Below are 21,560 nucleotides of genomic sequence, written 5' to 3' on the forward strand. Positions count from 1 at the left end.
CCTCTCATCCAAGAAGCTTCTTCAGTTCTAAATGACTGGTACAAAGTTGCAGGCTTTAAACCCTGTGTGGGTGGGAACCCTTGCAGAGTCGTAGGGGTCACGTGAGCTCTTAGTTTCAGAGTCGTTAAGGTCACAATGTGAGTCGTTGACCCACCTGGCCACCATGTGAGTCGTTAGGGTCAGGTGGGACCAGGGGTGAATGGGTGTGAAGTCGTCTGGGGAGGGATCCCAACGACCCCTACGACTCTGCAAAGGTTCCCACCCACACTGGGTTTAAAGCCTGCAACTTCGTACCAGTCATTTAGAACTGAAGAAGCTTCTTGGATGAGAGGCGAAACATCTTCAAGAAACGCAAGCAAGTCCAGTTGCCTACGATATAGCACTTAGGATTACCATGACCTGGATGACTGAGAATCTTCACCGACAAGTTGGATGATAATACTTCACATTATGTTGTCATTTGAACCACTGTTCATAAAGAAGTTGTTGAGCTTTAGATTATTCTGAGGAACTGGAACTATTATAGTCATGGCTGTTACGTAAGTGCGGACGATAATTGTACCAAACCCCACCTGATGTCTGCACTTAGAGACATCACAGCATCAGCAACAAGAAGCAACTGCAGCAAATGATTTTAACGCCGTCTGACTGACATCTTCCCCGTATTACAAGACCATGTTACAAGGCTTTGATAACAACATTGCTGAGATCAAACCCACTAGCATGGGAAGCTTCAGAGTGGATTAATGGAAGAGGACATTAATTAGGACACTGTGTTCTTGTGTTCTTCGCCATGTACTCTCCCTTTTAAGCCCGCTCTCTTCCGCTCTCCTCCTCTCTCATGCTTTATCTCCCTCACCCCTCTTTGCCTCTTTCTGACTTTTGATCTTCTTAATCTGAAGTGGGGAGCTAGCAAGGCCGCGTTTGGTGGTGGATATTGCTGGTTCAGTATCATCCGCACAGAGTCAAGGGCTCTCCGAGGCGGGGCGGTTGGAGAGACCATCACTTAGGACAAGACAGACCTCACAGGAGAAAACAACAGCAGTGGTTGTTGGTTGAAATGCTTCAAATGACCTGTGTTTACAGTGTGTTTCCCTCACAAGCAACCTCCTGAAAATGACAGTGCTGGTCATTTTTTGAAATGGCATTTGAGGGGTCAATAACAAGGGCTGAAATAACATACCACTGCAAAAATGGGAAGGGTTCATGGGTCTATTCCCCTTATGTGTTGCAGCAACAAGGAAGTGCTGCTTATTTTGTCTGTTAGCTTCCTGTCTGCACCTTAAATGGCAATGAACATGACCAGTTTTATAATATAACATACAGTGTGACGGACTGCCACACAGCTTGATGAGAGACTTTCTTCTCCAGCAGTCTGACAAACATCAACTACTATTTACAAAGAGGTGCTAATTAGATCATTTCTCCCACACAGTGCTGAGATCAGCTGGTCGTGCACTAATAGTCATGGTCACTGCTCAGGATGTGTTGCCGTTTGTTTTTTAGCATGTGTTAATAACAGTATGATAAAACAGAAGTTGTCTTAGTAGTTAAAGAAGTAAAAAGAGGTGCTGGTACAATATTTTTGTCATCCAAAGAGTCACAGTGGACACTCATCTGGTAAACTACACCGTATCCATGACACAGGCTCGTTACTGAAAACAAGCTAATTAGTATTATTTTACATTGTAAGGTTAAAGATGTGGGTTTTTTTCATATTAATAAATGAGATTACTGACCAACAAAGCAGAAATCATTTTGGCCCACTTGTTGGGTTGGATCAAATCTTGAAAAAGCGTTGTTTAAATGAAAAGAAGGAATCTGAAATTGCGTAATCCAATTTTGGTTTTGATCTAGTTTCAGTAGATGTTGTTCAAAACTGTTTGTAGGATTTGGATACCTTCAATCCAGAGTTTGGGATTATCTAGATCCCAGTAAAGGCATGGATTTCAGGTACAGAATACAATAGAACTTTAAGATTGTTCAAATATATATACATTTGTTTATATTTGCACTTGGCTTGTTAACCCATCACAGTGATACAATAGATAAAGTAGACATTACCTATTAAGGCTTTTTAGTTCCTGATTTACCAGATTTTGTCCCCATGAAATAACCTCACAAATAGGTGTCAGTATCAAACAAAAAGACTTTAATAAGTAAACCGAACTCCCTCTGCACAGCCAGTCTCAAGGATCAGGTGCTGGTCGACCACAGGAACATCTCAGATAAAATCATTGACATAAACCACTGCACACTGAACTGAATTACTGTGATTTTATTAAGAGCGAACGTGTTTCGCCTGTGGCGTCTTCAAGTTCGCTCAACACAGGTGTGCTAAATATACATAGATCACATGACTAATTATCACAGTTATTTCATTTTTCTTTAAAAGAAAAGTAAAATAACTGTGATAAATTTTCCCCTTAGAAACAGCTTCTTCAACATACAGTTAGCTAAGCTAGTTGGAAGTTGGTTAACACTGAGCGAAACTTTGCGCCACAGATTGTCTTTTTAATCTGATACCTGTGGTGGATGTGGTGTTATCAGGCCATATGACCTCCTCTATAACGTGGACGTGTGTCCCCAACTTTGAGAAATCCACAGCAGGCTGTGTGAATCAGGAGCGTCACTTTGGACCTTTGTATTTACTATACACGAGATCAATGAAGTCTGTTACTCAGAGTGAAACCGCGTTTCAGATTCTGTCTCCTACCAACAACATACTGTATGCGTGTGTGTGTGTGTGTGTAATTCCCGACACTAGCTGCAAGTCACGCAGCACTTTAGTGAACCTTATCCTCTCTGATGAGCTCATGCAGAAATAATTGATCATGACCATCAGTTGGACCTTATATATTATAATGTGTATAAATATTATATAAATAATATTATAGAAACATTTTGTGTTGTGATGTTTCAGGACTGTTGCTGTGTTATTGTTACGTTTCACTCAGTTTTTATTTTTTGGTTCATCAGGGAAATTCCCTGCAATGATGTGCTGATACGCGTAGGCGTTGCTGGGGTTACCAAATTAGCTTGCTTAAATATAGGCTATACATCATGCATACGTCAGCACAGAAGATGGCTTTCTTAGCAGCTCACCATCAGCAGATTTTGTTTTTCAATTCATGCTAAAGTCACAAAGTCTGTCAAGAAATCCTGTTTGTCTTGCTTTTCTTTGACACAACAAAGAGTTCGACTGGCAGCTTTCACACCAGCCTAAAGGAAGAAGTTCAACTGAACTGAACCAAACAGATCATGTGTGAAAGTACCATTGGCTTAATCTTAACCAGAGCCTAACCACTGAGCTGGCAAAGGAAATGCTCTTATGAGCTGTTTTTCTGGAACAAACGCTTACAAACAAGCTATTTTGGAGAAAAGTCACAGGACAAACAGCCGACGTGTCCAGTAGCCTGACGTCTGCTCAAATGATCCCCTCACCCTCTGAGCGTCAGCTTCACTCTCTCCTTCTGCGGGTGACAGCGTCAGCTGAAAATGTTAACACACTCCCTCTGGAAATCCCCCTCTCTTCCCTCTCTTCCTTTCTTCCGTCCTTACCACCTTGAATCCTCACCTAAGTGGGACAGAGGATGAAAAAAAGAGGGACCCAAGAGAGAAAGAGAAACAATGGACACTGAGGCAGGATGTTAATGCTGCAACCTTTGGTGATTATAGCCCTTTGAAGAGAGCGGTCTACAGTGTGGAGCTGCTTATACTGCATGTGCCTTTTACATGAGCTTTTTATTCAAACTGTTTTAAAGATATAGTCCACCAAAAAAGCTGTGGTTTGATTTTAGCTCTGTCTGCATGTAGGCTTGGATGGTAGCTTGGTGCCATGTGGCTGAATACACAATAACTCACAACGTTAAATGTTTTCCATGCCTTATTGAGGTGTCTGATGTTCAGTTTTAGTGGCAGATTGAAGGAGTCTCAGAACTCTATTATAATGATATTGTCAAACCCTAGACTAAATGACACTAGATATAGGTCTAATCTATGGAAACACTGGTTTGACAGTCTTTTGTAATCTGTTTTATTGGGGTCTGTGATGTTTTGTTTTTGTTTTGTTTTGTTTATTTTATTATGTTGTTAAATAGTTAAATACACCTGAAACATTCGGCTTCACTATAACTCGCAGCATTCACAAAGCAGTTGTCTTTATCTGGACACCTTTTCCCCACAAATACAACATGCTAATGTTATTAGCACAAACCTATGGCATTTTACATTGTATAAATTAGCCTAGCTGCTAGCAGACTTTTCCTCTACTCATAAAACCAGGGACAACAGCAACATTTAACAAAGGTAACGTTACAAAATTCGTCTCCATTAAAACTCACAACATTCACCGTCAAAACAACTGTCTTATACTAAACACATTTTCCAAACAAATACAACATGCTAACGTTATTAGCACAAGCCTGTGGCATTTTACATTGTATTAATTAGCCTAGCGACGAGTGGAGATTTCCTCTACTCTTGTGAAGCCAGGATGAACAAGACTTGGAATGCCATTTTGTGGAGACTTTATTCTCTTCACTATTTATTGTTTCTTATCTGTGAAATTAAAGTAAATAAAAGCTTTGTGTCCACTGAGAGAAATAGTTTCAGCTTAGACAGGAGTAGACAGGAGGTGTGCGTCACCGCAACAAGTAGTAACATTTCTGGGTAGGTGCACATCAGGCTACAGCGTAGGCTCTATGTCAATGCGGATGCTAACTTTTTGCGGTGCTCTGGACAACCGAACAGTAATTTACGAACGGTCAAGTTTGTGTCAGAGTACACTCCGGCACTTGCAACGAGTATTTCTGAATGCACCACCAACTTGCTACTAGAGCTGGTTAACGTCTGTAAAGAATTGTTTTGCCTCCAGCTAAGCCCCGCCCACAAAAGAAGTCATACTGTTTACTAACAGTAAAAGGGTCTATAAAAAAAAATATAGTGGATTAAAAAGCCAATCGTCATTGTTTTCATAATTTCTGCTACTTATGTAGAGAAAAATGCATCGCTTTAATTTACCAGTACCATCCAGAATGTCATATTTTTTGTTAAACTGTCTAGACATTGCACACTGGTTAAAAAATTTAAATTAATAATTTCCTTTAAAAAGGCCATCACACAAAGCGTAAGTATTGTGAGTAGATACATTATAATGTAAGAGACCCCTGATACATTTCTACCTTGAAAATGCAACACAAAGGCTCAAAATTTGTTTTTGGAGACATCTCCACATCTAAACCATTACGCCCTCCCAACAAGGAGGCCACGGGTGCCAAAGGTGGAATTGCTTTTTCAACTCACTGAATTTGTTATATTTGCTGTGAATGCCCAAGGACGATACACAACGGCAAGCGTGCAGGAGTGAAAAAAAAAGGAAGATGAGGGGTGATGAGTGAGGCAGAGAGAACAGGCGAGTAAACAATAGTGTCTGTCTGAGATTCTCCGCCGTTTCAAGGCTCCGGGTGGCTCCGCAGATCGCCATGGCCTCGGCCAACCTCGTCTCCGTACAGTCTCAAGGCCCGGTTACAGTCTGTCCACACACACACAAATACACACACGCGCGCATGCATCGAGAGAGCTATTGCCATGGGAACCAAACCCCTCTATGACTATTCCCTTCTCAGGAGAATAATAGGCACCAATCTTTCTCAACCTCGCTCTTTCATTGTCGGTGTCTCTCTTCTTTCTCCATTTCTGGGCGCTATAAGCTCACACCCCTCTTCATCCATTCCTCCTCCTCCTCTTTCCCACTCCTCCATGTGCAGGAGCAGACACTCATGTCCTCCTGTCCCCCTCCTCTCCTCTCCTCGCTGCATGTCCCTGACAGTCATGAGTTTGATTCGTTACGTGCATCCACGCTGGGTTTGTACAGTTCTCACAAGTGAGAAGCGAAATGTTGTCTCAACCCGACTGAAACAAACACCCTGTTAAATGTTTTCAAGCTGCAGCCAAAGCAACACGGTGAAAGAAGGAGTGTTTGTCATTTCAAGGAAGCAGGAGAGAGAAATACTTAGAAAAAAAAAAAAGGAAAGAATTCTTTGGTTGCCCCCTTTGCAATTTTTCTCTAAAACACCGAGGGGTTTGGAGAGATTTTCTGTGAGTGACTCATTGCTTTGTGTGAACTTGCTCCAGGCAGGTCATTTTTTATTAAAGCCAGCCGAAGCCAAGTTCTTAGGTTTTCAGACACCCTATCGACATGTCCATGTTGAACATTACCCAATCAATACTGCTGCAATTTTCTTGACCACCCATTACAACAGGAGTCAATTTGCCTTATAGAAATATCAAGGGGGATGTTTTTTTTCCTTTGTCTTTGCTTCGAGGCAAAGCTACTACACAACCGGCTGAATATTGGCTCTTTTGTTTTCCGTCTTGCCTGGAGGATTCATCCTAATATGCCGTCTCAGGTCTAGGGCAATGCCAGAGGCTTGAATAACTTAGTATCTTCAAAAGCACGATCACTGTCACCTAGCAGGGGAGTGAGGGAAAATAATCTTTGCCCGAGATCTTGTAACTGAGCATTTCAGAGGGAAAAGATGTGAGACTTGCAGCCGAGGCTGCAATCTAGATGACACCCTGTCATGAGAACTGCAAAATTCACACCTTATCTACCAGTGTGTCATTCCGCCATGTTTACTGCCCAAAGTTTTATATTACTGCCAGTACGGATGCCAAATTGGAACAAATCACAGCAGTTTCTATCCAAAATGCACCACATCATAAAAAATACCTGGAATGAAGCACTGAATACTTCAAAAGTACAGATAATTCTGCCAACCACAGACTAATGTGTTATCATTATCTAATTTTTGTACTTGCTTTGATTTTACAAGACTAAAAGTCACCTTCTGCAACTTATTTTGAAATCAAATCCTCCATATATTTATATTTCATCGCGTCCCCGATGTGAAGCTTCTGCGAGTTTCTCTGGCATCAAACAGGCGCAGCATGAAATGAGAGTAGAATGAAATTAAAATGGTTTAAAAATAACCACCTTTCAATTAGACGTACCCTAAATATTCCGGAGTATAAAATGTTCTTGTGTTTTGTTGTGTCGGTCTGTGGGTGTTTGTCTATACATACTGAGTGGAGAGGAGTACACATTGTGGTTTACACCAGCCAACGCTTGCCAATTACCTTAATCAAATTTCACACCGCACGGGGGGATTCACTGTGCCCGGATCAGATAGCAAACATAAGTTGATTAAAATACATGTTTGCTAAAAGACTGGAGCGAAAGAAAATCAACACAGGCTCAGAAAATACACAAAGTGATGGCTGAGAGAAAGGATTCAGAGAGTCAATGAGTAAAGTTTTAAATCACAGTGACGGCTACTGTATGTTGTAACAGACAGGTTCATGTGTCAGTGTTCAGATAAACGTAGACTGATTTTAAAGGGTTGGCCCACCAAAATTACAAGACGGGTATTTTCTCCCGTTGCTTAGCAGTATTTAGCCATGAAGTTAGTTTTAGTTTTGTGTACCCAAGGTTTTAAGAACCCGACTGTTAAAGGGGCACTCCACTGATTTTACACATTAAGTTCAGTTTAGTCATCAGTTCTGTACTACCCAGCTTGTTTAAATTTTTGTATAATGTCTAAAAGAAAGATGACAATCACCAGGAAAAATGTCGGCATTGTACGTTTCTGCAAACCACCGATACGTAACATTTGCATGTTATTATGTACCGTAAAACTTCAATTGATAGCCCGGGCTATTATTTGCTTAAATCAGTGAAATCAACACATTCTCACTCCGACCTTGTCACATAACGACGTTTGGTCATGGACTTTCCACGTCCAGATACGATGTGAAAGGTACCCTGGGTGCGTTGGTTGTTGACGTTCTGGGACACTGTGTCAAGTTCTTACAAGTTGTTTCATGCATTGTCTTCTTTCAAAATACACTTCTGTTTTCACAGGAAATTTAACGTTTACATACAGTCGCTTTCAAAATAAATGCACTATGTCACACTGTGAATTGACTTTTTTTTTCCTTCAACAACAAACACACATGGTTTGGTTTAGGAGAAATGAACAGGGTTTGGCATTATACCGCTCTCTTGGGTGAAAGTCGGTGTTTGTTGGACCCATCCACAGCGCCACCCACCCACCTCAGTCGGACTTCCGCCGCCTTAACCTTTGTCCTTGTGCCCCCGCATTTCCCCCTGACACCACTGGGCGCCATTAAACTAGAACGGCAACCGGCTGCGTTTGATACCGACGTTAAAGGACGCCTTTTTTCATGGGTTTCTGACTCTGAATCAACAGGCCTATATTTGGGACAGGCACCTATATGGGACAGGCCTTTAATTCCTTTCACACAAAACTGTTGCTCAGCAAAGATCTGGAAATACAATCAAATTGTTTACTCAAACCAGTATGAATATTAGGCTTCAGATAACTTATCAGTTATGAATCATTAATTCAATCTAGCGCCAACAGACAGCATCAGAGAGAATGTGAGTTATGGCACTCAGGGATTACGGCACCCAGCATGCCGACACAACACCACTTTATCCTATCCGGTTTTATACATCCGAAGAATTTATATTAAAAAAATTAACTGCTTGGCAACCAGACCAGGTGTCTAATTGAGAGAGGCCTTTATTTGTCAAAATGTGTAGCCACACCGGGCTAGTAAAAGGGACTGCACGTTTAATTGGGACTAGGCTTTTAATTGAAGTTTTATGATAGCATGTACTCTGAAATGTTATGTTTCAACAAGCTGTGGTTAATGCATGGTTAGATTTAGACACAAAAACCACTTGGTTATGAACCCTGAAAAGATAATGTTGTGGCTTGAAATACAAAAGCAGCAATGTCTGTAAAAAAACGACCGCTTTTCATGACACTATCCTCGCTGGAATAACAGCAGTGGGTCACCACGAAACAGCCCTGTTTGGAGCTTTAAAAGCTGCTGGAAACACAGTAATGACTTGGTAAATTACAACCAGTTTCGCTGTTTGTTGCTGTCAAACAGTGGTGTAAAAGATGTAGCTAGAGTGATGTCACCCATTGGTTTGTGGATTCCTGTTTTGAAGCCTCAAGTTCAGCATTTTGGTTGTCCGCAGCGAGGGGTGGATCTGACTCAGAGACTGGTGTAGCAATGCCTCACAGACATCCTGTGACTCAAGTGGCCCTCCCTTAAATATGTCTGATAAAATGTGAGTTATATTAAAACCCTTGTACAGTTGTTATTAGCTATAGAGATGAAAACCTTTTTGTGTACCAGGCTGTAAACATGTTTATTTCGGCTGTAAAGTTGGGCATTTTAACATGAGAGTCTATGGGGATTGACTCGCTCTTGAAGCCAGCCTCAAGTGGCCATTAGAGGAACTGCAGTTTTTGGCACTTCTGCATTGGCTTCATTTTTCCGACCTGGAGGTTTCTAGTTTCGAGCAGCGCAACCCGAGGCGCGCTCAGTTTGGTAGTTTGGCAGACCGAGGTGCACTGAGATGGGTGTGGCGGCGCAGCAGGGGGAGGTGTCGACANTCTGATGTCAGATCAAAGGGGATTGGCACCGTTTGGCAAGTTTGGCACGCGTAATGGAAACCCAACATGATTTGATTAACACAGCTACAAACTAATGACTTCACATCCCTCTCAGCCAACCACAAACAGCCACAGCATCAGATAGGGAGTATATCTTAGAAAAGTCAAAAGAAAAGAAACAGAGTGAGACTGCGAGAGAGAAAGAGAGAGCGCGCGAGCATGAGAGAAACGCAACATTGATTTACAATTGTGGTGACCTCCTCCCAGGCTACCTTTGCATCATCAGCCCGTGGAGGTCTGCTCGCAGTTCCGTATATTCGGACTTAGCTTGGACCTCCCAGACCAAAACATCAGTTTCCTCCTGGGAGAAGTTTGGCCATCTGACGCTGCTGCTCTCTTCTGCCTTGGCGAATTGAGTAAACTCTCATTACGCCTTCCCGCGGCGCATTTAAGGGCGAGGAGAGGGGCTCATTTGATTGGTGTGATGTGTGTAAAACCCACTCCACGCCTTCTGTCCTCCCGCTTTCCGACTTGCGCAGGTAGGAGGGACGGAGGTGGGAAAGACGAGTAGCTGCGCCAGTGCGCACGGTGTGCCAAACTTGCAAAATGCGCCTGGCCACACCCAGTTGGCGAAGCGCAGGTGCACTGTGCCCCCGCCTCGCCCGGTCTGCGAAACTAGAGCCCGTCATCACCATTCCCTCCATCATCACATGACAAAGTCACCTCATGCACTAAGTCACTGTAGAGACGTGTATATGATACTGGAGTAGAAAGAAATGGATATGTACTAGTCTGGAAATCTCTAAGATGCCATTGAGTTGCATGATGGGAAGTGTAGAATGTAGTGTGAACCATACTGGATACCAAAAGTCAAGATAATTTGGCCTCTGCTGCTTCAATTCTGTCTCTTACAGGTCCCCAACTTAATAGAAGCACAGCAGTAAAACATCGCAGTATCCCTGCAATTTCTACTACATCATTATTAAAGGGACACGAGTTCATCAGATCTGCAGTTATAAATGTTAGTAAAGTCATTAATAAAGAGTCATGACTTCATCACTTTCTAATAAGCCATCACCAAACATTACCAAGTCGTCTGCCGCTCTAAATGGTAATAAATCACGAGTAAAAACGTTTTTACCACAATCAGTCAAGCCTACAGCTGTAAAGGTTAATAACTTGTTAATAAATGGATTTAGGTCCTGGTGCCCCGCAGCCCTTTTCAGAAGGTGAGTGCTGAGCTGAGGAGCTGTGGCTAAAATGACAAAGAAAGAAAATGTGGTGTTCTTATTAATGGACTTTCCCCCGAGTCATTAGTAAGTTATAAGCTCTTCATAAAGGGAACTGTATTAGGAAATGGTGTCTAATTTTTCAATGCTGCGAGTACCTCAGATTAAATTACGTTCAACTCCGTTGTACTGGGTTGGGATAAATCTCCAATAGAGAAATCTGGGGAAAGGGAATAAACAGGGCTGGGTGATATGGACAAGAATTCATATCTCTATATTTTCAGGCTGACTAGCAATACACAATATATATCTCAGTATTTTCTACAAGTCAAAGCCACATTTCAGATGTCACAACAGTTTTATAAAAACAGACTGTGATCAAAATAAAGTGCAAAGACAGGGATTTTATTCCCCTGTTTGAAACACAACAGTTAGCAGAGCGGTTTGTGTGAAGTCCTGTAAAGTTAAGTTGATCTAAAACACACATTAAACACACATTAAACATGGCTAAATAGCGACAATTTCAAAGACAAGTACACAAGTCAGCTTCACTATAACTCGCAGCATTCACAGACAAACACTTGTCTTTATCTGGACACATTTTCCCCACAAATACAACATGCTAACGTTTTTAGCACAAGCCTATGGCATTTTACATTGTATAAATTAGCCTAGCAGCTAGCAGACCTTTCCTCTACTCATATGAAGTCAGGGACAACAGCAACATTCAACAAAGGTAACGTTACAAATTCGTCTTCATTACAACTCACAAGGTTCACTGAAAAAACAACTGTCTTATTGTTCTCCAAACAAATACAACATGCTAACGTTATTAGCACAAGCTTATGGCATTTTACATTGTATAAATTAGCCTAGCGACTAGCAGAGATTTCCTCTGCTCTTATGAAGCTAGAATAAATCACAGACAAGACTTAAAATGCTATTTTTGTGGAGGCTTTATTGTCTTCACAATTTATTGTTTCTTATCTGTGAAATTAAAGTAAAATAAAGCGTGGTTTCCACTGAGGGAAATGGTTTCAGCTTACAGAAACAGACAGGGAGTGTAGTTACATTTCTGGGGAGGTGCACATCAGGTAACAGCTCTAAAAAGTGTTGCTGGAGAGCTTGTTAGTGAGTGAATGGGGCAGAGAGTGTGAGAGAGAAGAAAGAAAGAATATAAATAAATAAATCTGTGGAGTGACACATATAACTAAAGTTAAAAGAGAAAATGTGCTTTTTTTATAATTTGGGTGCATTAGCCCTTTAAGGTAATGGTTTCTTCACCTTTTGCCCTGTGTAATGATTCACTTTTCGACGTGACATTGTAGCGAAGCCCAAAACCACAATCACTTCCACATTTCCAACAGCCGAGCTGCAGAGCATCCAGCAGCCATATGGGGCTTTCTATGGAGTGTTTTCGTGTGTATGTGTGTGTTTCCAGTGCGTGTCTGTGTGCTCATGTCATGTGAATGTAAAGCATGTATGCATGCTCACGTGTGGCACTGCATGAGTTCATTGCATGTTACACGCATTCACTGCATCTACCCTTTGATTTACACACTTGACATCAAGCACACGGCTGTTTATGCCCCCTGTGCATGTGTGTGTACAGTGTGTGTTTACACTGTGCTGTTGTCAATGAATCATAAATGTGTTTTTGTTTGTATTTGTGTATTTTGTGTGTCATGCGTTTTACATGTTGTTGCCTGCTTGTTTTGACTGTTTATGAAGCTACATGTGCGCATAAATATGTTGTGTGTCTTTTTGTGTTTATTCTGGTCTGTGTGTGTGTGTGTGTGTGTGTGTGTGTGTGTGTATCATATTTCAGTGTTTGTATTTGTGGTGTTGCCCATATGCTGTGTGTTTTATAGGTGATTTTTTTCTTTTTAATGCCCCTGGGTTTGTTTATCTGTGTATGTTTTCCATGCATATGTGTGTGTGCGTGTGTGTGTGTGTGTGTGTGTGTGTAGGGGTGTGTGTGTGAAACAGACAGACTGAGACAGAGGCAACTCCTGACCCACCACCACTGTAGAGTTAACGCAGCCTGACGCTCCACAGCTCACCAGCTGGAACTAATTAACAGCAGTTCAGTCAGACTGAGCTCTCTCACTCACTTTCTCTCTGTCTTACACACACACACACACACACGCACACACTTTTCCCCTCTTCCCCCGGCTTTTCCTCTCTCTCATGCCCTCGTCTTCCTCCTCCCTGACATCCCCCGCCCTTCCTTCACCTCCTGCCATCGCTCAACTTGTTTTTCCCTTTAAACCTCCTTCCACACGCACGCATGCTTGGATGAACTCATGCACCGGAGCACATAGTCTTAGCATGTAAACATCCACTTGTACAGACAGACATGGATGTTTAAGCACGCATGCTGCACACACACACACACACACACACACACACACACACACACACACACACACACAGGGAAACCCATACTTTTACCCTTCCTACGTACAGTACAGTAGCTCACAATCCCACACTCCCCCGTCTCTCCCCTCACTAGTGGGAGTGGTGATACTGTAAGCCAGAAACATCTTGAAACACTGTCAGGGTTTGGTCCCTGATTGGATCCAGGTAGACATTTTTGGCATTCTCGGCCCCGCTCTGTACCATCCATCACACATGTGACTTCAAAACAAGCAGACCTATTGATGTGCATGATGAATGGCCAGAGTGTGTGCGAGCATGCGAATGTGCGAACATGTGTGTGTCTGTGTGGTAGCAGTGGATTTAGAGCTTGTTGTCGAACATGCCGCTCAGAAGCCAAACTTGTGGCTTGCGGCATCGTCTAATGAATCAACTCTCTGTGGTAAACAATTGCTACCACGCAGTCCAAGTTTACAGTGGCCACTGTCCAGAGAGCGAGGCGCGAGTACGGTCGCACGTCTGCTCGGAAGTTCAAACTCATGCACATGCTGGGAGGCTGTTACGCAAACTGAAAGCAAACGTACCTGTTTCACAAATCTTTGTTGAAAAGTTCACTGCTTGGACACGAAGGCAGCAACTGGACCAGAGCTTCCAGCAGAGAAACGCATTCTACTCAGAGGAAGGATGGAGGTTCAGATCCTTGTCCGACGAGCTGACTGAGGTTGCCGTGGAGCTGGCTGGCTTAAAGGAAACACAATCCTCCAACAGGCAACACAGAAACCAGAGCGGGCTCAGCAGCAGCAGCAGCAGCAGCAGCTCCAGCGGTTTTCTTCGTTTTCCCCCTTCGCCACCTAACGGAGCTCAAACACACTTGTAAGCTCGGTGTGTTTAGGTCATGCTCAAAGTATGCCTGTGTACCGATGTTCTGCAAGCTCAGGGAAACCACATCCTGTCACATATTTACCTCCCTCCCCTGTCTCTCCCTCCCTTTTCTCTGTTTTGAATCTATCTTTCTATGTGGTCTCTCTCTGTCTGTGTCTCTTTTTCCTGTGTCTTTCTCTCGCTCCCCTGTGATTGTCTGAAGCAACTGAGCGCTCTGACCCAGCGTCTGTTCAGCACTGCCTCTCTGCCTCTCTGCCTATCTCTCCAGCAGCCGCACCAGTTCCACTCGGCTGACTGAAGAATCCATCTGAGGAGAGGAGGGGAGGGAGAGGAAGAGGGAAGGGGGGGGGGGGTGACAGAGGGGAGGTGAGGAGGGGGCTTCGTTGGGAAATACCAGAGTTGGAGAGAGGGGGGAGAAGGAGGAGGAGGAGGAGGAAGGGTGGCGGGTGTTGTTAAGGGAGTAAAGGACTAAAGAAAGATGGGCGGACAGAAATAGAAATCAATAGTTTGTTTGAGATATGGAGAGAAGTAGAAAGGAAGCAGCACAATACTGTGCCACAAAGTCAATACACACACACACAGTCACACGTGCATGCTGCGGGAAGTGTTTTGGGAGCTGTTGATCAGTTTGACTTAAAAAGGGTCCGGGGTGTGTGTCAGACGGTTGTTTTGTTGAATACAGCTGTGTGTGTGTGCGTGTGTGTGATCTTCACGACTTCATTCCTCTGTAGTGGTTATGCATATTTAATACGTTCGGGTCAGGACCCCCTATAGCTCTGTATTTATTATTTAAGCCCGTTTATATGAGGGGACGCTACTCTGGCGTAACTTCTGTTACATAAACTGTGATTTCCACCACAACAACTACTACGACTACTACTTGAGCAACAACAACAACAGCAGAGATCTGTGTCAGTGCAGAGTATCCTCGCTTGAGGCAAACTGAAATCTGCATCGCTGCTGACATGAGAGAGGAAGTTTCCATCCCTGTCTGTCTGTTTCATTAACTCTGTGCTTCACTTGAAATCTATTGATGGATACAGTAAATGACTGTGATCCTTGTTGGGTGTTTTGTGCTGACTGTGCTGTACGGAATTTGATGACTTTGTTGATTACTGAATATTTCATTCAGATTTTTCGGTAACTTAAAGCAGCTACAATCAATATGTGATATTAGGAATGGATCACACGACTGCATGTGTAGGCGTTTTCAGACCGAACAGTTCGGGGACTCCCTGAGAGGAGCTGCCCATTGGGTAGATTCCCTGAGAACTGCATACCTTCAAGGGCTTTTTTTTCTGTTGCATTCGCCCCACCAATGGGAACACTGAAGTGACGCACTGTAAGCCAGTCAGTGGTTGGAATAGCAACATCACTTTTGCTTTGACGAATCAAAATTGCATTGTATTTTCACCGTCAGACCATTTTCCAGTTTCCCTCCATTTTTTGTGATGAGCTGTTGTTTGTGTTTTGTGTCGTCTGTTGTTTACATGGTTAATAACTTTCTAAAAATGACGGTTGCTGGTGCTGTATTAGCTGTATTCGACCAGTCAACATATGCTTAAATCAGGGGTGTCAAACATTGGCATTGATCGGCCCGCCAAAGGTACCAATCCGGCCCACTGGATGACTTTGCACACGTAATAGTGATGCACTTGTGAAGGCTAAGAGGTGCTGGGTTTCAGGAGCAAATAAAACAGTGACTAGCCTACTTCATGGAAAATGAGGAACCCTATTGTGAAGGCACCGCCAGATCTTTAGATTTGTCAATGGTTTTACAAGCCATGGGGACCAGGGGATGACTTTTAACCTGCTAACTCAATCGCTTCCACTTCAGTTTGGTGTGGAGATGCCAGCATCACTGCACAGGAGTGGAAATGTATGGAAACATGCACATGTACATTAATGACAGTAAAACTGACACACTGTTGAGATTGAACTTATTTTTTCTTAAGATATCGCAGGCTGTTCATCTGTTTTGTAAATTGATGAATGTTTTCATTATGTACTTGAACTCCTTTACACTAAAAGAAGAAGAAGGAAAGGTCTATCCATCCATTCCATCTATTTTTATCTGCGGCAAGTGATGAGGGCAGCAAGCCAAGCAAAGCACCCCAGATGTCCCTCTACCCAGCAACGCTGTCCAACTCCTCCTGGGGGACCCCAAGGTGTTCCCAGGCCAGATGAGATATGTAATCCCTCCAGCATGTTCTGGGTCTGCCCCGGGGCCTCCTACACCTACTTTTTATTATAAGTTATAAGTTATGATAGTGTTTTACTGGTCTGGCTCACTTGAGATCAAACGAGGCTATACAGTATGTGGCCCATAAACTAAAATGAATTTGACACCCCAGGTTCCTATTTTGCTGGGAGAGTACCTACTCATAATACAGTATATCTTCAATTAAAAGCCTAGTCCCAATTAAACGCCCAGTAACACACAGTGTGGCTACAAATTTTGACAAATAAAGGCCTGGTCCGGTCGCCAAGTAATTCTGTTTTTTTTATAGAAGTTCTTCAGACGTATAAAACCTGGTTGTTGGCTATCTCAAATTATGTGTCCATTCCTCGATTACCCTGGAAGTTATTCATGTTCCTTAAGTCCGTAAGGGTCCTCAGATCAAAAGAATCAAAAGGGTTTTTCATAAAAATGAATCAAAGTTGTGAGTATTGTTTTAACAGGATAAAGTGGTGCTGTGTCGGTGTGCTGGGTGCCGTAACTCTCTCCCTGATGCTGTCTGTTGGAGCCAGATTATATATTCTATCTGAAGCTTAATTTTTACACAAGTAATATTCATTCTGGTTCAAATGAACAGATTAGTTTTATTTCCCATCTTTGCTGAGCAACAATTTTGCATAAAAAGAATTAAAGGCCTGTCCCAGATATAGACCTGTTGATTTCAGTAATTTAAGCAAACAATAGCCGGGGCTACTAATTGAAGTTTTACAGCAGGAGCCTAAAAGGTCCCTTAAAACAGCGTTTTAAGAACTATGATTGTTTGATTGATTGATTATTTCTTGTGATGTGGACACAACAAAAAGGGGGGCTCTTAGAACTATGACAAAAGTTAAGTTCCAAACAAACATTTTGTGAAAGATGTTGCTCATGATGCAGTCCTCCTCAGCTCTACAACCCGTTTTAGTGGCTTCCAGCTCATTTTTTTTGGGTTTTACAGCCCACAACCTCACTGTTTTGGTTCACTCTCACTGTCTCAGAACGATGTTTTCAGCCACAGCAGGCTGCAGGCAGTGGAGACACTGTACACTAACGGCCCAGCACCACATTTTGGACAATAGCAGCTAGCTAGTGACCATGGTGAAGCTTTTTTGATTGTTTTTCTCAGAGTAGTTCAAGAAATATAAAGTGTAAGTTTTAGCTTAAATTGAATACTGCCTGCAACACGTCCAGTTTGAATCTAATCCTGCTGCAGCCTCTTTTCAGCTATACTTACGGACAAGGACGAGACAGAGACACAGTTTTTGTTTCGATGAATTCATCTGGTTCTGCTGCAGCACAAGTTAGCCAGGTCACTGAGTCAGAATAGACGCTGCATAGATCTTTATACTGGTGACTATCTTTGCAGACCTTGGTAGCTATGGAGAAACAGTTCTGTTCAAATAACAGTACACAGTAGTTATTCAGAAAATATTAAGATATTTTTTAGCCATGCAAACAGCGTCTGGCTGTTAGACCCAACCTGCAACCTCAGTAGCTGAAAAATGAGATTGAACACACCCCCTTTTTATGGCATCAAAAAACAAACTTTAAAGAAAAACAAATACTTGAACACACATCAGCATGATAAGATCTACTTTATATGACAGAAACCATCTTTGATGCACTGTTTTAGTTTTAGTTTGGCCCATGTCCCATCTGCTAACATGGAGTGGGTGGGGTTTATGACCTATACTGCAGCCAGCCACCACGGGGTGCTCGAGATGTTTTGGCTTCATTTTTTGAGGAGCTGTAATGTCCTCCATCCTTATCATACAGTCATGCAGTCATGCATTACACATTAGCTGCACTATGGAGCCACTACAAAGTCCCTTCTTTATGTCGCCTTTACATTTTTACACAGAACCAAATGACAGCAGCATCATGACGCCCCAGTGTGTGATTTTAGATAGCATGCCGGCATTGAGGAATCAAAACACTTGTCTTTAAGCATGAAATGTAACACAACAGCGTCAGCTTCTAGCGTGACATAGAAGCATTGGCAGCGCTTTATAAACAATAACAATGACATAACATGGCAATAACAATCATTTCCTGTCCCTGTTATATGGCAGCTGATCTCATCCTCTGCTCGGAGGGTAAGAAGCTCCCGGACCTCATTGTTTTCCCAATTTGCGAACATTTTCAGTTGCAGTTCTTCTTTTTGAGTTAGCTGCTAACTGCTGCTAGCTGCTTTTTAAATCTGCTGGTGGTAGGTTACATAAATAACATGTCGTCAAAACGTCACACCCATGTCGCTTCTGATCCTGTACTGCCAGCTGTCTTTTTTACATAAAAGGCACTGTTACTAACTCTGATGATGGCTTAAAGTTAACACACCCTGTCCCCCCACAGCAGGAATAAGGCAGAATTTATACTTCTGTGTCAAATCAACGTCGTACCTACGCTGTAGGCTCTGCGTCGACGTAGAGCCTACGGCGTAGCCTGACATGCATCCTCCAGAAATGTAACTACACATCGTGGTGATGCAGACCTCCTGTCTTGTTAACACAATAAAGCCTCCACAAAAATAGCATTTTAAATCTTGTGTGTGCTTTTGCCTTCGGGGATTTATACTTCGGGATTTATCCTGGCTTCATTTGAGCAGAGGAAATCTCCGCTCGCCACTAGTCTAATTTAGACAATCTATAATGCCATGGGCTTGTGCTAATAATGTTAGCATGTTTTATTTGTTTGGAAAACATGTTTAGTATAAGACAGTTGTTTTGTCAGTGAACCTTGGGAGTTGTAATGGAGCCAAATTTTCTAATGTTACCTTTGTTAAATGTTGCTGTTGTCCTGGGCTTCATATGAGTAGAGGAAAAGTCTGCTAGCCACTTAGCTAATTTATACAATGTAAAATGCCATAGGATTGTGCTAATAACGTTAGCATGTTGTATTTGTTGGGAAAATGTGTCCAGATAAAGACAAGTGCTTTGTCTGTGAATGCTGCGAGTTATAGTGAAGCTGATTTGTGTACTTGTTTTTGAAATAGTCTATTAATCCTTGTTTAAAAACTGAACAGCACTTCACAGAAACCTCCGCCACCAGAGGTGTAACTTAAGAGTGACACAGACACACCACCGCACAAATATAAATGCTCACAATGCCGTAGGCCATGTGTGTAGGCCACTGCGCACGGTCTGTCGGTCAAGTATAAATCCTCAACGGTGTGAAATTCCTGCCTTGAAGAGGCAGAGTAAAAGGGCCTATTGACAATGATGTGATACATTTACATACTTTTTTAGCATGATATTAAGAAATCCTTTAAATAATTATTTTTAAATACCCTGCGAGCTGACAAACAAACCAAAAATACGACTGAAAGCATATTCTCCTTGGTTGTGGTTCATATCAGCAAGGTGTGAACTTGAACAATGATGCCTGTCAAAAATATCTTCATTGACAAGCTGGGAAGAAAACACATCTGAATACCAAGAGACACAAAGGATGACTTTCTTTTTGATGAGTTGCCATAATTACTGGTGAAGAGCTCTGCATTCTGTGATTAGACTTAGTCTTACACAATGTGCTCATGACATTGGGCCCTTCTCAAAGTCATTTTTAGCCTAATGGGGGATTCACTCGCTCATTTGTCAGGGTTGTAGCTGCCTTTTCAAGGAGAGTCCTCATTGTGTCGCTCAGATGTTGCTGCGAGAAACTCCAGGCTGCAAATTAATGAAAGGTTTCCTTTAAAGACGGAGATTTCCCGCCTCTGTTTGCTGTCACATCAGGAGCCCCATTAGACTTTAATCACCCTTCCTGAAAGCATGACCGGGCACTGCCAACATGCATCTGGGCAACGTGCATCCGATTTTGGAAGGGCATTTTTCAGCTTCACCTTCACATGAAAAAGGTTCAGCACTGGAGGGAAAAAGGGCTGTTCTGGCAAGCCATGTTTTTGACACACCCGTGGAGAGGCCTGAGGTTGGAATCAAAGAACTGAAGTGAAATTGTTAATGTTGGGGGGATTCGTGACGGCTTTTCTACCCCTTTAAACAGAGCGAAATTAAACAGATGCCAAGTGCTGAAGCCGTCCTGGAGCTGAGGCTTGAATGACACTAATGATCACCCACAGAGTAATTGCCGACATGCTGAAGCTTTGGATTGTAGCTAAAATAAAAAACAAAACAAAAACATGCCAGAAAGTGAAAAACGTACACAAGTGGTAAGATGTAATTCACATGATGTCATCTTCACATCTTACACTTTAATGATTTCATTGTTTAAATCCAAACTAGTTGTGTTTAATGTTCTGTAACTTGATGTAAACTTGACCTCACTGCTAAAACGGACACAAAGCACACGCCGCCTGATGTCCCGCTGAAGACCTGTGGGACATCTGAAATGGGACAAATAATGTGAGACGAGTTGTAAAGATGGGCAGCCAAGCATAGTGTTTGTGCAAGCTGCTGTGCTGTGGAGCCATCCGTCTTACATGAGCGGCTGAGGACTCAGACAGACAGCTGATTGGATGGCGGGACTGCGAGTGGAACAAAACGCATCCCTAAATGAGGCTCCTCGTTCTGCTGTAAAATAATAACATTGTTCAATCAAGGCGTCTATTATGTTCAAGGTTTCATATGAAGAGCACAGTTCTGTCACTGGAGCTCAGCTGCTTCCTCGGCTCGTCTGTGAGTAGAGATGTGACAGTGCCCCCCAGTGGTTAAGGCGGGAAGTAAGTCTTTAAAAATGAGTCTTTAATTGTGGCCTTGCTGTTATTGTACCAGAGTGATTGTGTCTCATTTGCCTCTGTGTTCCAATTAGTAGCTCATGTCCTGTATGGTATATATGATCCTAATATCCCCATTTTTACTCTTTATTTATTTATTTATTTATTTATTTATTTATTACCATCGGTTTTGTGTATGTATGTAGGCCCACATGGTTTGACAAAGCAAAACACATCTGTCATGATTGGATAAGGATATAAAGATGAGATGATTTTTTAATAAGGTATGTATATAAGAGTTTTTATTTTCTAAGTATTGTTGTAATTATTTTATACCTTGCAGACAAATATTATTGGTAATTCATTTAATATATGAGAAAAAGGTCTAGGATCATTAATTGCACAGTTTAATTTATGGAGAAAGGGTGAGAATAAATACGTTTGTACTTCCTCTTACCGCTTTTTGGACATGTAAATCAAATCTCTGTATGTTGTTTTCAGTTTTCATTCCTCCTTTAAAAACCTGTTTTTTTTTATGTCTGTCTACTACTATATGATTGTTTTGTTTATTTGCTACTTAAATGTTCGGAATTAGCTGCTACTAACTAATTTTATAATTGCTTTGTATAGTTATATCCTTTTTCAATAGCTTTAGGATGACTATTGCATGTAACATCTACAACATA

General features: G+C 42.2%; 1 protein-coding gene across 1 annotated transcript in view; it reads right to left on the reverse strand.

Annotated features, from left to right (window-relative positions):
* The window catches only part of LOC126391165 (raftlin-like), a 165,989-nt gene extending 151,716 nt beyond the window's left edge, over positions 1-14,273 (reverse strand). Inside the window, exon 1 of the mRNA XM_050045704.1 lies at positions 13,690-14,273. The gene's annotated coding sequence lies outside the window, so the exon portion shown is untranslated. The remainder of the gene's footprint in view (positions 1-13,689) is intronic.
* Positions 14,274-21,560: the final 7,287 nt, after the last annotated feature.

This window comes from Epinephelus moara, chromosome 6 (genome assembly GCF_006386435.1).
Source record: "Epinephelus moara isolate mb chromosome 6, YSFRI_EMoa_1.0, whole genome shotgun sequence".
Classification (NCBI taxonomy): Eukaryota; Metazoa; Chordata; class Actinopteri; order Perciformes; family Serranidae; genus Epinephelus; species Epinephelus moara.